Source organism: Pezoporus flaviventris, unplaced genomic scaffold, assembly GCF_033815535.1.
Source record: "Pezoporus flaviventris isolate CSIRO_AGI_PZ_B2104156 unplaced genomic scaffold, CSIRO_AGI_Pfla_v1 ptg000036l, whole genome shotgun sequence".
NCBI lineage: Eukaryota > Metazoa > Chordata > Aves > Psittaciformes > Psittacidae > Pezoporus > Pezoporus flaviventris.
This window is the reverse complement of record NW_026892584.1, coordinates 1783997-1800317: the sequence shown is the minus strand read 5'-3', so window position 1 is coordinate 1800317 and position 16321 is coordinate 1783997.

Genomic DNA, 16321 nt, shown 5'->3' with positions numbered 1-16321 from the left:
AGCAATGTCCAGGGCCAGGTGGATGGCTTTCACCTCGGCAAACTGACTCGATTCACCCTCTCCTTCAGCAGTTTCTGCAACTTGTCATCCAGGACTCCATACAGCTGCCTTCCATCTCCGATGCTTTCCCACAATACAGCAAGAGCCATCAGTAAACAAGGCATACTGCTTTTCACTTTCTGACAGTTTATTATATGGTGGGGCCTCTGGACCAGTCACAATAGGGTGCTTTTGCCACTCCCTCCCAGTCAGGCTGATTTCAGCCTCCAGCACAGTCAACTCTTGGGATCCTCCTGTCACTCCAGAAATGTAGATGGATTCCATCCCTTGACAGCTTGATGGCATCAGGGTACACTGTGCACCGGTATCTACTAGAGCCTTATACTTCTGTGGGACTGATGTGCCAGGCCATCTGATCCACACAGTCCAGTAAATCCGATTGTCCCCTACCTCCACCTGGCTGGAGGCAGGGCCCCTCTAATGGTCGTCACAGCGTTGGACACTTAAGTCGTGGTGAGAGGGATTATTCTTCGTTATCACAGGAGCTGGAGTAAAATCAGCTCTTCCATTCCATCTGGGAAACTGCTCACCAGAGACTGAAGCCGTAGCTCTCATGGGACGATCAGTCTTGGCCCTTGCTCCCCTCTTCAGTTCACTCACCCGTTCCTCCAAAGCTGAAGTAGGTTTTCCATCCCACTTTGTCATGTCTTCTCCATGATCCAGCAGGTAAAACCATAGGGTACCCCGTGGCGTATACCTCCTGTATCTCCTCTCTTGAACAATAGGACGCCTTTTGTTAATAGCTGAGACTTGTGTTGGTACAGGTGAGGAGCTGGATAAATCAGTTAGACCGTCCCTCAATTGTTCGAGGTCCTGGGACAGTTTTTTCACAGCTGAGATGATGGAAGGGGTGAGGTTGTCTTCGAACTCTCGGAGTTTATGAACCATTTCATCCACTGTTAGTGGTACTATGTCATTCCAGGTTACTGTTGCCAATGAATGGGCATATGATGACGGTGCATTCCCTGTAAGTTTTTGCCACATGGGTCGTGTACATTCAACTTCATCTGGATCTATGGGTGTATCCCCATTATTCGGCTTGATGTGATAGATCATCTCTACGATGGCTGATTCCCTCAGAGACTGGATGCCTTTGTCTATAGTAGTCCACTTGGCCGAACGACTCGTAACATCGTCCTTGTACGGAAACCTTTCTTTCACAGCTGCCAAGAGCCTCCTCCAAAGGCTGAGGGACTTTTTCTCTCTTGCAATTGCTTTGTCAATTCCCCCTTCTCTAGCAAGTGATCCCAGCTGCTTGGCTTCTCTACCTTCTAGTTCGTGACCATCGGCCCCATTGTCCCAGCATCGGAGTAACCAGGTGATGATGTGCTCCCCTGGTTGACGGGTAAAATCTTTTCGCATATTCCACAGCTCGGTTGAGGTCCGAGGTCGAGAAGTTACCTCTTCTTCTTCTTCTTCGTCATGTGATGATGACTCCTGATCAGATTCTGGACTGGGTGGTGAATTCATTGGTTCTTCATCTCGCTTCACCCTTTTTGCCTCCTTTTTACTTGTTCTCTTGCGTACAGGGGCAACCGATATTGGTACAAAGTGGTCCTCTGGTTTGGCTGCAGTGATTATCACTGTGGTTTGAGTAGCAACTGTACTTGTTGCTGGGGGTGGTGTAGCTGCTGTGCTTGGAGCTGGGGTAACTGCGCTGTCTGTTGCAGTTGAAGTTTGAGCAGCTGCTGTACTTGCCACTGGGGTAGCTGCTCTGTTCATTGAGGCCAAAGTTTGAGTAGCGACTGTACTTGTTGCTGGGGATGGTGCAGCTGCTGTGCTTGGAGCTGGGGTAACCGCGCTGTCTGTTGCGGTTGAAGTTTGAGCAGCTGCTGTACTTGCCGCTGGGGTAGCTGCGCAGTTCATTGCAGCCAAAGTTTGAGTAGCGACTGTCGCTTTGCCCTCAGATCCGCCGACATTCTTTTCCTTTTGAAGGTGCTGGATAGTGTTGAACAAGGCCCTGCAAGCATAGGCCAAGCCCCAGCACGTTGCCGTGATTTGTCCATCTCTGGTATGGCCAGAATGACCACACACCTCATTTAAGTGTTTTACTAATTCTTCTGGATTTTGCTGCTGTTCGGTAGTGAAATTCCAAAGTACTGGAGGGGCCCACTGACCTAGATACTTGCCCATACTATCCAACACACCCTGCCACTCATGGCTGTCCAGCCTCAGGGAAAATCTCTCCGTCCTCCTACATTGTCGTTTGACCCCAGACAAGACCCAAACCTGACTCTGCTTAACTCTTGAAATCAGTAGTGGGCAAAACACACTCTGCATGCATGTTAGCATGGTGATTCCCATCACCGTCGGCAAACAAGTCTCAACAGCATTAAAATGCCATTCAAAAAATTCAAAACTCTCAAATGTAAATGGTCTGGGGGGACGACTGGGAGGGTAAAAGAATGTCTCCTTCACAGGTTGAGCACCTGAGAAGGAGAAAAAAGATGTGTAATTGCTAAGCACCTCCATCATATACCTCCCAAAGTATAAAGGTGGTGACCATACTGGGAACATAAGCCAGATCAGTTTCATGATCAATGATTCTATTGTATTACAAGTCATTACTATAAAGTACAATGGGACAAAAACCTTAGCCCAAGCCCCACACTTGAACAACACTAATACAGCAAATACCGGATGGACGTAAGATACGATATACTGAAACTGTGAGATCAAGAAGAACCTTGAGAGCCAATAAATCAGCATTGTGATGAGTGACTATCAATCCAGTCAGATCTGTTCTTATCTCAACCCCTCGTGCCCCACGTTGGGCGCCAAAAAGAACTGTTGTGGTTTAAACCCAGTCAGGTAACTTGTTCACTCACTCCCAGTGAGTGGTGCCGAGCTGACAACAATCAAGGTCCGTGTCCCCCCCCACCGGGGTTCTCCCCCACTCCCGGAGGAACGGGGAGGAGGATCGAAAAAATGCAACTCCCACGGGTTGAGACAAGAACAGTCCAGCAACCAATGTACACAAATCACCACCGCTACTATCAACTACAACAATGATAAGGGAAAATAACAAGGGAAGAGAATACGATACCACCGGCCAAGAAAACGAGTTCCACCCGGAAGCCCCTGTCCTTCCGGGTAACTCCCAGTCACCCCCACCCTGGGCATGACGTGATGTGGTATGGAATACCTCCCTGGCTAGCCCGGGTCAGGCGCCCCGTCTCTGCTTCCTCCTGGCTTCCCCTCCTCCCTGGCAGAGCATGAGCCTCACAGAGTCCTTGGTCAGGGTAAACATCACTTAGCAACAACTGAAAACATCGACTTCACCAACACTGTTCTCAGGCTGGAAGTCAAAACACAGCACTGTACCAGCTACCACAAAGGAAAAAAAAAAAAAACATGACTGCTACTGCTGAACCCAGGACACTTTGCTTAAATCACGACAACTGTATAGAAAATTAACAAAATCAGAAATTATCTGTTAGTATTGAAACATATGTGTCACCTGAAAAATCTAATTTTAATAGCTTGAGAGCGCCCTCCAAAACACGTTTCAGAGGAGTCACCATTTGAGTGGATCCAGAGACAGATGTCTATTATAAGACATCAGGCAGATTCTAATTCTTTATTGTGTGGTGCTTGTCTTGTAAGTACACCGAAATTCTCCAGTTACCAATGATACAACTGCACATAGTCCTACAGACCTATATTTGTTATAAACTCACTTTGAGACTGAGATACCTCCTTCACTGTTGTTCTGCTGCATGCCAAATACACTCTGGCTATTGTCTGATTACTAGAAAAGGTCTATTCTACAAGAATATTTCATATTCCTGGCTACCAAAATATCCCATCAAGCTTAACTGTAATGTACTTTGTATCTCAAGTTTCCTGTTTCTGGGTACTGTGGACAGGAATAGTATAGCAGCCAGCCTGTACGAAGGATTACTGTGCCTGTGGGAATGCACTATCTGTTGATTTGCCAACATGCTGTCATATGTGGATTCACAAAATTTACCCCAGAATTTATCTTCACTTATCTTCACTGATCCACATATAATCTCCTGAAGAATTGGTGGGTTTCTGCTGCAGATGCCAACTTGAAACAATCCCTCTTGAAAGACTATCATTTTACTTATCAAAAGACAAAGCATTAATGCAGTTGAAATTAAATCTCTTTTTTTGAAAATTCCACTAAACCTCGTGTCAATCTTGGGGCAGGATTTTAGCATCAAATTATCACATCAGGCATAACAAGAAGTGTGAGAGGATTATGCCACAGGTCAGGAGAAGCCTAGAAATTTTAAGTCTGATAACGAGCTCTACACTGTTTTCAGCAGGAAAAATTTAAAAACCACCTTATGACAAATTCCATCTGATTCTTCCCTTAGTCACCATACAATTCTTTGGCTAGTTTCCCAGATCACCACCATTTTGACGAATAATTTTTAATTTAACAATAAATATTTTATAAACACCTGATTGTATTCACCACATTTCCCTTGTTCAGAATGTTTTTTAGAAAAGGAAGACACCAACCAGGCCAGTCTTATACAAACTACATTGTAATAAATACATGTTGCTTTTGAATCCCTTTTCCTTTATGAAGTTCTTCAATTATTTTTTCTTTCAAAATTTCTCTGAAAATACTACATTTTCTTATATGTGATTTTTCTCATTCCATGTCCTAAAGGAATCCAAAGAGCAGTGGATTTGTCTCAGAACTACCTTTAGCTGAAAATAATTTCTAAAGAAAAGTGAAGTTAACAGTAATTGAAAGCATTTACAAGATTAGAGCCCAACCCCAGAAGTGTCAATGCATAAAAAACTGGTGCAGAGAAGCTGTAAGAAAATCAGGCCACCTCTGGAATTTGCAGTGTTGGAATTGACAGGACTGCAATTTCCCTGTGCTTTGAATGACAAAACCTAGAGACATGTTTTAGGTACAGCACTGTATCATGTAAGACAGTGTCCCTACACACTTTCTTCCTATTTCAAAACAGTGGCTTTGCCACTACTCCTCTGGAAAAAAGAATAAACTTGGAAATTCTTGTCTTGCAGAATTTGAATCTCAGCAGACCATCTTGTTTTTTTTTTAAATCTAATTTGCTCATTGCTTTAAAGAACAGAAGTCTGGACAGTATCGATGCCTCACTCCAAAATAAGTCGGTGATCATTTGAACTGCTAAAACCAAAATGCTAAAACATTGCTTGCTTTCAAGCCCATAAACTGGACTTTTTTTTAGAGTACAGTTGCATTTTAGTTTAAGTCACAATTTTCTTTGCAGAATCAGAAATAACTAAATAATTATATATACATAAAAGACCTATATCCACATTTCTGGAGTTTCGATTCTGATGAATACACCCTAAGTGATAGTGCTTAGATAGACAGCATGGAATCCATCTTTCTGAGAATGCCTCTGCGGACTTGAGAAAGAGTACTAGCTCATCATCCTTTAAGCAACATCTCTATTCTTTATTATTTACCAAAAATTAAAGTAAAATTCTAATGACATATGCAAGAAAAATTCTTTTGTGATACAAGAAAGTCAACTAGAAATATGTGGAAGCATTATGTCAACTGAAGCAACTATTTCATTTGCATTTCAGATTATATGTTAGTATATTGTTGCTCACCCAAAACCCACTACAACCAATAGAAAGCACTTAGCTATTTATAATTGGGAAGAGATGCTTGTTCTCTTGTACTTTAGATGGGTCATATGATTTCACATGCAAACATTAATTCATGATAAAAGCAGCAGCAGCAGCAAAGCATATAATCCTACTCAGCTGTTAATGGAAGACAAAGTACACGTCTCTAATCATCCAAATACGGAGAATTGCAACTGGCATTACCTGCCATCATCCCAAATGTATATCTATTACTCATCTGGGTACTTGGGCTTCCTGTGTTGTATCTCATTTGCAGTACACATCTGGGTCCTGGAGCAAGAAGTGTTGCAGTGTTACTGACAGGCGTACATATGTAAATCTGTGCGAGGAACACACATAGAATCATAGAACCATAGAATAGTTAGTACCTTCTGCCATGGGCAAGGACACCTCTCATTAAACCATGTGACCCAAGGCTCTGTCCAACCTGGCCTTGAATACCGCCAGGGATGGAGTATTCACAACTTCCTTCAAGTGCCCCACCACCCTCACAGTAAAGAATTTCCTTATATCTAATCTGAACTTCCCCTGTTTAAGTTAGAATCCATCACCCCTTGTCCTATCACTACAGTGCCTAATGAACAGTCCTTCCCCAGCATCTTTGTAGGCCACCTTCAGATACTGGAAGGCTGCTATGAGGTCTCTACGTAGCCTTCTCTTCTCCAGGCTGAACAGCCCCAACCTTCTTAGCCTGTCTTCACACAGAAGGTGCTCCAGCCCCCTTATCATCCTTGTGGCCCTCCTCTGGACTTGTTCCAACAGTTCCATGTCCTTTTTATGTTGAGGACACCAGAACTGCACACAATACTCCAAGTGAGGTCTCACAAGAGCAGAGTAAAGGGGCAGAATCACCTCCTTTGACCTGCTGGTCACGCTCCTTTTGATGCAGCCCAGGATATGGCTGGCTTTCTGAGGCAACTCATGTTCACTTTCTCATCAACCAACACCCCCAAGTCCTTCTCCACAGGGCTGCTCTGATTCTCTTCTCTGCCCAGCTGCAGCCCAGGATACGGTTGGCTTTCTGGGCTGCAAGCGCACACTGAAGCCAGTGCATGTTAAGTTTCTCATCAACCAACACCCCCAAGTCCTTCTCCGCAGGGCTGCTCTGAATCTCTTCTCTGCCCAGTCTGTAGCTGTGCCTGGGATTGCTCTGACCCAGACGTAGGACCTTGCACTTGTCATGGTTAAACTTCATAAGGTTGGTATCAGCCCACCTCACAAGGGTGTCAAGGTCCCTCTGGATGGAATTCCTTCCCTCCAGGCTATCAATTGAACCACACAGCTTGGTGTCATCAGCAAACTTGCTGAGGGCGCACTCAATCCCACTGTCCATGTCAGCAACGAAGATGTTGAAAAGACCGGTCCCAACACCAATCCCTGGGGGACACCACTCATTACTGGTCTCCAGCCGGACATTGAGACACTGACCACAACTCTTTGCATGCTGCCACCTAGCCAGTTCTTTATCCACCGAGTGGTCCATCCATCAAACTGATGTCTCTCCAATTTAGAGACAAGGATGTCGTGAGAGACAGTGTCGAACGCTTTGCACAAGTCCAGGTAGGTGACATCAACTGCTCCAACCCTGTCCATCAGTTCTGTAGCCCCATCATAGAAGGCCACCAAATTGGTCAGGCAGGATTTCCTCTCAGTGAAGCCATCCTGGCTGTCACCAAGCACCTTGTTGATTTTCATGTGCCTTAGATGTTACTTCTTTCCTTAGTTGCTCCCAGAATAATGTGGCCTGAGTTATAAAAAGCTGCGAGGTTGTACACAGTGCCTTATTAAAAGTAACACACAGGCAAACCAAAAGACTAGATGACTATTTCATAACTTTCTACTAAGCATAAGCAGCTCTTGAGACAATACTGTTTCCCTGTGCCCAGTAATAACCACCTTCCAGAGAGACGATGCCTTGGTTCTCTCACCTGAACATAGTAAAATCAGTCCTTGGAACACATTTTTGAATTAAAAGCCCCTAAGGGACAAAAAAATATAAAAAGGAGAAGAAGAAAAAAAAAAATCTTAGTAGATTTTTCTTAGAAGAAGATTTTTAGTAGATTAGTAGATTTTTCTTAGAAGAAAGAAAAATCTTAGATTACAATTCTAAAAACCAAGCAAGTCTGACAAGCTTTTTGTACACTTCAGCTCTCAGACATCAGCTTCAACTCAAGATTACCAGTTCTGCATCGAAGAAAGTTAAGAGAGGTAGTTTTCAAACACAAGGAAAACACATTCAAATTAAGTTATGAACACATTGGTTCAAGCACACCAGGAAAGCACTCAGAGAGACATGAAGCCAACACACAGATTTTCTTTCACATTTGAAGCTGATGAAAGTTAACTGTACAAAGCTACATCGGAGTGGCAGGAGATTAAACAACGTCCAGAACAAAAGGAAACACTTCTTTTCTGAACCACTTTGTCTGACCAGAACATTATTTCATTAAGCCTTTTTCCATTCTCTAGTTCAATGACATCGTTGACAGAGTAACTAACTGAAGCTGTGCCTTCAGAGAACTCTGAAGAGACTGATGCTGTGGCTACAGCTCAGCTGCAAATCATGCATTGAAGACAGCCTTATGATTAGGTATAAGGGAATGATGGGGAAAGACAGCTAATATATCCATATTTTAATATGTATCTGCGATACCTAATGATAACAACGTGTTGATTTGAACAGCTACTCACGTCAACCTTCTAATTTACTGGCTGATGGAAGAACTAATTTATTTTATGTAAAATTCAAAGGAAAGTTCAAGAAGACATCCTGAGACGTATTCTAGAAAAAGATATGTACTTCCAAATGATTGACGCTGCTGCAGCTATGTGCAAGACATTTTGAACAACTATCAGTTTTGTGGATGTAAGTGCAATTAATGGATAAATGCTGCTCCACAAAACACCTCTTACAGAATTTTCTATGAGACTAAGAATAAAAACCTTTTAGATAAAGGAAATTGCTTACTTAGTGAGAAGCATTGCTTTGAGAAAACAGACTTTGCTTTTCCTATAATTGCCCGGAACTGATAAATTCAAACTGTGTAAAGTAAATGCATTTCCGTGGAAAGTGAAGATTGACAGTGGATTTTTTTCCTGTAGAATATGAAAGCTAATACCTCCCAAAATTTGCACCGGAAAAAATCTATACAAATTTAAATTGGGGTTTTGCTTGTAGGTTCCGTTTGTTTGTTTTAAGATGAAAGAAGAGACACTCCTTCCCCCAGACACAGGTATAGGCCCTCATGGCTCAGGGCTTCTGCAGATATCCCCATGTAGTTTCTGTCAGAGAGAGAGAGAGAGAAAAACACACTGTGGCATCGTGCAATCAATCCAAACTACAGCAATTCCAAGGTTCTTAAGATCACAATGCCACAACCGCTTATTTCAAGAAGCACCTCTGAAGACAGAAAAGTGAGAGTAGGAGCAAATAATGGGATAATGTTTTTTTTTAGCATGTATCTCTAAGAGTGAGCAAGAAGCAGGGATGGCAGGGGAACCCTTTTATGTGAAAGACATACTATTACTTGGACAATATTTCAACCATGATGCTCTTGATCAGAGCACACAACATGGCAGCGCACCTGGCACAAGAGCCCAGGCTCCAGCAGCGAGGCTGCTGGAGGCCGCTCTGTGGGGAGCTCCCGGCTGTCCCCTGCCGGTTCCGACCGGCCCCAGCTCCACCTCAGGGCACAGCCCGCGCCCTCCACCAGGGGAAGAGAAAGGGCAGAAACCTCTCGTGGCACTGAGGGGTGAGGGGAAAGTGAGAGGAACAACACCAGTGTCAGAGGAAGTGCAGGGGAGCGGGGGCTCCAGGGGCTCCTGGGAGGAGCAGAGATGAAGGGTCATGGACTGACCCCATTCCCCGTCTGCCTGCACTGCTCGGGGGGAATCACAGTTTGGGTTGGAAGGGACCTTAAAGAACATCCAGTTCCAACCCTCTGTCACGGGCACGGACACTTTCCCCTAGATCAGGTTGCTCCAAGCCCTGTCCAACCTGGCCTTGAACACTGCCAGGGATGGGGCAGCCTCAGCTTCTGGGGGCAACCTGTGCCAGGGCCTCACCACCCTCACAGGGAAGAATTCCTTCTCAGTATCTAACATAAGTCTCTCCTCCATCAGTTTAAAGCCATTCTCCTTTGTCCCATCACTACATGCCTTTATGAAAAGCCCCTCTCCAGGTTTCTTATTGTTTTTATTCTTTGTTTCTCACCATACAAATCTATTTTAATTGGAAATAATTTAATTTCCTTAAGTCGAGTCTATTTTGCCCATGACAGTATTGGTAAATTATCTCCCTGTCCTAATTTGACCTACAGACTTTTTCATCTTATTTTCATCCCCTATTCTGTTGAGAAGGAGGGTGAGGGAGCAGCTGGGTGGGTACCTGGCAGCTAGACAAGACCTAGGACAGACCACCACAGACAGATTGCTCCTGTTGATTCAGAGAAAAAAGGAACTTAGATCCATAGAAAGCAAAAGGTTAGCAGAAGAAAGCTTAAATGCTAACAACAGTGTGAAAGCTTTCTACCTGCACAGCTACATGACCCCAAATATCCTTATCTCCCCACTGCCCTGAGGCAAGCGACACGAGATGTTGATCTCTGTTGCTGATGTTCCAGCAGCAGTACTTCAAAAAAGCCTTGTTTTTTTTTTGCAGAAGAGTATGTTCATATTTGACATATAGGAAGCCTATAAAGTCACACGACCTAGGAATAAAGAAAAGTATGAAATCTTCCTCATGAACAACTTCATTTTAACATGTGTACTATATCTTTCAAAAATGGAAATTTAATGAACACTCTGTAATGTGCTGTGAATTTTCAGGAGCTCTAGTTAAAAGCTGTGGTTTACATTTCATTTATTCTGGTTTATTTTTTTAACTTGGTAACATTTTTATGCAAGAACTAAATGGAGCCATGTTAAGGGTACAGTGCCAGTATTTCCTTTTGGTCAGTTTGTTTCTTTAAGGCTGTTTAAACAATGTTTTATATAAAATTATAGCTGTCATATACAAAACTACTCTTGAATGTGAATTTCAAAGCACTTAACATTTGTCTTGCTTTAGAATTCAGTAATAAAGCTCCCCCTGATATCAGTATCAGCAGAGCTAGGACAGGGCTAGCTGAGGTACAAAATGTCTATTCTTACTTATCCAGAAGTTAATCTTCTATCACAGTGTACAGCAATTAAAATTGACAGAAGAAATACCTGTTCTAAAGGATAAATGGATAATCTGTTAGCCTTGATTCACTTCCAGAGACCACTATCTCTCACATTTGAAGCGCAGCACCAGGGTGGTGGAGAAGGTAAGAATGCCTCACCCAGCTGAATGAAATCCAAACACAGAGGTTGAGGGTGTGGCAAGGGAGGGGGCAAGCTCCAGAACAGCCACTCTGCAGGCAATTTTAACATGCATCAAAAAACATTAAGAACAGTTTGAAATGCAGGTCGCTGATCCTGAAAGTTAGGCCCATAATTAACTTTATTGCCAGTAACTGCATTCTAATATAGTTAACATGAAATTGTACTTAAGATAGGAACATGTACAAATCTTTGAGGACCTGGATGCTCCCCAGAGGAGATATGTATTTTTCCTTTGTTCCTCACTATACATAATTCAGACAAAAATCTAATTGCTCTAGGAAAAAGCAACCAACAAAAAAATCCAGCCGCCTTTATAAGCACAGCCCTTTATAAAAGTGTAAATTGGAATTCCACTGCGTATGTAACCTTTACCTCCCACTACTAGAATATCTGTTAAGCTTGTCTGATGGAATAACTGAAAGGCTTGCTTCAACTGAAAGGCTTGCTTCTCATCTACTTGGTGTCTGACTAGCAGTACATACACTTTCATTCATTATAATTGCAGTGTTAGCTTGCTTTCTGTTTGTTTGATTGTTTGGTTGGGGTTTTTTTATCAGGAAAGTATCACACAGCAATGGAAATTTCAAGCTTCAGAGTCATGCTCAAAGCTTGGAATATTTCTCCTTGAGGTGGCATAGTCGTAGGGAGTTTGTTCCCTAAAGCACATCATCAGTTGTTTGGCTCACATATTTCAGCTTGAGTTTATGCTGTTCTTGGGCAAAAATTATGTTACATTCTTCACAGACACTGGCAAAATAACAGAAGGTTTTGTATTTATTTGGTGTTTTAATGGATAATTAATCCAGATCAGATATTTTAAAGAGGAACACTTATTTCAGCTGTGTACTTGATCTGTTGATAAGTCACTATTCTAACTGGAAAAAAATCAGCCTGCTGTGCTGACCCATACAAAACCCCAAATTTTCTGCCTACCAAGCTGCATTTTATCCTTCAGTTAGCTATTATATTCATCTGTGTAACACACAGCTAAGTTTGTCACAAAGCAAACTTTACGAACACTAAAAAACCTGAAATGTGCCAGAAAAATTACAATGACATTTTTGAAGGAAAACAGTTTCTCTTTGTATATTTTTCTGATTTAGAAAGAGGATACATATGTGTAGAGTGGGCTGGGGCTGAAAATCTGTGAAACATACACTGGGTTCTTTTTTTCTTTCATTTCATTAATCAATAACCCATATAAATTGATGCTAGAAATGTAGTTTTGAAAGAGTCATCGTAGAGGCAGTGAAGATATTTTGATTAAAGAGCTTGGTATCTATTCCACTGGAGAGATGCAAAACTAACACTAGCTGTATAGACTACTTTCACATGACAAGTCATTAAAAGGGGGTAAAATATTGAGAAAAGGCAAAGCAATTAATTTGCAGTCAACTTCCTCACTTTGCCAATATGCATCTGTAAAAGCAAAGAACACAAAGGAGGACAGTGAGACAGGGAGGAGGCAGACAAGCAGGGAGAAAGATAACTGCCTGTGAAAGTGCCCTGGGAAACACACTCTCTCCACTGAAGTGCCTACTGCAAGAGAACTTTGGCTGGGATTTTCTAGATGAAAACATGACAAGTAGGTGAATGTATGCAAACACTGTCTGACAACTCTGATTTGCAAGTCATGCTCTGTAAGATATCAAGGAGGAAAAACAAAAACACAACAACCACAGTTGTTTATCCATTTTAAAATTAGGACACTGTGACCTATTCAAATAATAAAACCAAGAGCACAGAGAGTAAATTGCCTAGTTTGTCTATATGAAATAAATGTCAGCTTAGATGAGGAATCACTAATAGCCAATGGTGTAAGGGTGTTTCTTAAACATGTAAAAGTTGCAAAATCATATAATACCACTTTTGAACTAAAAGTTTTTTAAATTCTAATGTCACTCATTCTCTTATGCATCCAGCAGTTTTCAATTCAGCTATCGATATATCTTTCTTAGCATTGTCAAAGAGAATAGAGCATAAGCACTACTTAAATTTCAAAAGCAGCAGGACGCTTTCTGAGAAGATTTGTTTCTTTTATTCCACATTTGGAGCTTTCTATCATAAAACAGTTCAATTGCCTTCAATATCATCTAGAACCATGAAGTTTTTCACAGCCTAGGACTTCTGAACATAAACTTCAATTCAGAAAATAGGCCAATAGAAACAAATTTCTTGAAAATACAAAACAAAAACAACCCCTCTGAGAAGTCATGAAAGCACATTTGCTTGTTAATCACCTGCAAGAGCTGAAGAATTCAGTATTCAGAACTACAGATGCATATCTTAAAAAAAAAACAAACACTCCCAAAACCCCCAAGGACTTGGTAAATACTGATTTTAGCTCCTCAAACATTCTTGTAAATCACATTTCAGGCAGTTCCCCCTCACACCCTGATATTCTCAAAGATGGAAAGTATCATGGTCACAGAGTTTCACTTATTCAGATATATTCATTCTACATTTAACAATTAAAGTCAAAATTACTCTAGAATACAAATCCTTCTGGTTTCTCCTCCTTGCAGTCAGTTATACTTTGTTGAAATAGTTCTCTGCAAAGAACAGTGCAAGGATTGTGACGTTTTTGGCTTAGATAGTTCTGCCTCCAGGAAAACACATTTTATTAGAAAACATATTAACCATCAGTTAATGTTCTTGTGTCAGAGAAAGTCAATTATGATTCTGAAATAGCATTTGCAGTGTGTTACACTGAAACATACAAAACCATCTCCAAAGCCTTTAAACCTGTTTCCCTTTTACAACAGATGCTAACTCACATTTAGCAACTTGTTCATTAGCACACTGTCTGATGGGATACATTTTCCATGCAGAAATGTGCTAGTGGATATTCCTTAACAAAGAACAACCTGGTGGAGAAAGATGTGATCTGAAAGTCACCCCCCACTGCCTCTTAGGCAAGCTTTGTAGAGCATCTTGTCTTTTACACTTATATGCCATATATGCTAATTTTTACTCCTTCTTGTACTATGTTTAAGAATAAATGCATGGGAAATAATGTCTTGGGGTTTTCAGTGCTTATTAAGAAGAAGAGGGCTGAGCCTTTCCACATAGTACAGCAACTAGCTGCAGGCATGGAAACTAGCTTCTTTTCATCTGTGCAAATATAATCAGCTATTGTTTCCAAACTGTAATAAGAGTTTCTACAAATACATTGAACTGCATGTCTAAATCTCACTTCACTGTCAATACTTCTCACAACTTCAGTGCCAAGGCTGTCTTAATGCCAGTACAGAAATGAAGAGAGAAAGCTACAACAGTGGCTGAGGTAGTCCTGGTTATGAGCTGCTCCACAAAGGCCTGCTAATGAACAGAGACAGAAGCAGTCACATTTTTGCAGAGGAACAGAAAGAAGGAGGTAGACAGGAACTGTGAAAAAGAAAGGAGAAGGAACTCAGCCATAGCAGCTATAAGGACTGCCGTACTGTCAACACTTAGCCTCTCAGGTGGAAGTCTGAATCCTAGCCCTCCCATCACAGGGCAGCTGAAAAGTTATTTTGGAGACAGCCCTAGCAAATTAAGATGTTAGTCCCCACCAGCCCCCCATCAACTAAACTACCACAAGAGATTACACTGAAGAGAGCCAGGTCATTATAAGTTTCTACTTAAGCTGCTACTTAAGGATGCTGTGCTCCTTGGTTTCAAATCAAAACACACTAGAAACATTCAAACAATCTGTTAACAGTAATTTGAGCAGCATCCAGCTCAGCAGCAGAAATGAAAAATTGTTTCTACTACATTCCAAAAAATTTTTTGTAAGCCTTCAGAAATGGATCCACAAAAACCTAATATGCTGAGTGGGAATTAGCCCAACATCAGTAGAGCAAGAAGGTATGTAGTCTTCCTAAGGAAGAAAACACACAGGGAAAGAATATCTCTGAAATCCTGACACTCTTCAGACACTTCACTTGGTGATGGCAGAAGTGTCTCTGTTTCTTGGGAATTCCACACTGGAAATCCCTCCTAAGTCTGGTCACCTTAGACCTTCTTTTCATCAAGTGAGAGCAGGGTTACCCTTTTACTAAAAATATCACCAGAGAAAAATCTCAAAGAGTAGAGCTATTCAAGATGTGAAAGATAGGCATCCAGTTGTATCTATTGTCTAAGTGAGATAGGATCACAGCATAATGCACATCAGAAAGGACCTCACAAGATCAGGTCAGCTCTGAGATCAGATCAGGCTGCTTAGGTCTTCATCCAGCTGGAGCTTCAAAAGCTCCAGGGGTGGAGAGCAAAGAATCTCCCCGCACAACCTATTTCACCACTTTACTATACTCATTGTGAAAAAGTGGTATCCTTATGTCCAATGCCTGTACTTACAGAGAAGGGACAGCAGAAAGCATACACTGTCATCACTGCAGTGAGTACTTCGAAATGGAAGTGATAACTGCCACTGTATGCTACATAAACACTAGTTTAAAAGGTCATGATAAGACTAATAAAGTTATTCAGGATACATAATGCCCTGGGATCAGCAGTAGCAGTCATGTTTTTCCTTTGTGTTAACTGGTGCAGTGCTGTGTTTTGACTTCTAGCTTGAGAACAGTGTTGGTGAAGCCGATGTTTTCGGTTGTCGCTAAGTGATGTTTACCCTGACCAAAGACTCTGTGAGGCTCATGCTCTGCCAGGGAGGAGGGGAAGCTGTGAGGAAACAGAGACAGGGCGCCTGACCCGGGCTAGCCGGGGAGGTATTCCATACCACAGCACTTCATGCCCGGGGTGGGGGGTAACTGGGAGTTACCCGGAAGGACACGGGCTTCCGGGTGGAACTCGTTTTCTTGGCCGGTGGTATCGTATTCTCTTCCCTTGTTATTTTCCCTTATCATTGTTTTAGCTGATAGTAGCGGTGGTGATTTGTTGCTGGACTGTTCTTGTCTCAACCCGTAGGAGTTGCACTCTCTCGATCCTCCTCCCCGTTCCTCCGGGAGCGGGGAAGGGGAGAGCCCCGGTGCAGGGCGGGGGGGAGACGGACACGGACCTTGATTGTTGTCAGCTCGGCACCACTCACTGGGAGTGAGTGAACAAGTTACCTGACTGGGTTTAAACCACGACAGTTCTTTTTGGCGCCCAACGTGGGGCACGAAGGGTTGAGATAACGACAGATCTGACCAGATTAGTAGTCACTCGTCACAATGCTGATTTATTGGCTCTCAGAGTTGTTCTTGTTGATCTCACAGCTTCAGACCGTTGTAACTTACGTAGAGCCGGTATTCGCTGTGTTAGTGTTTATCAAGTGTGGGGC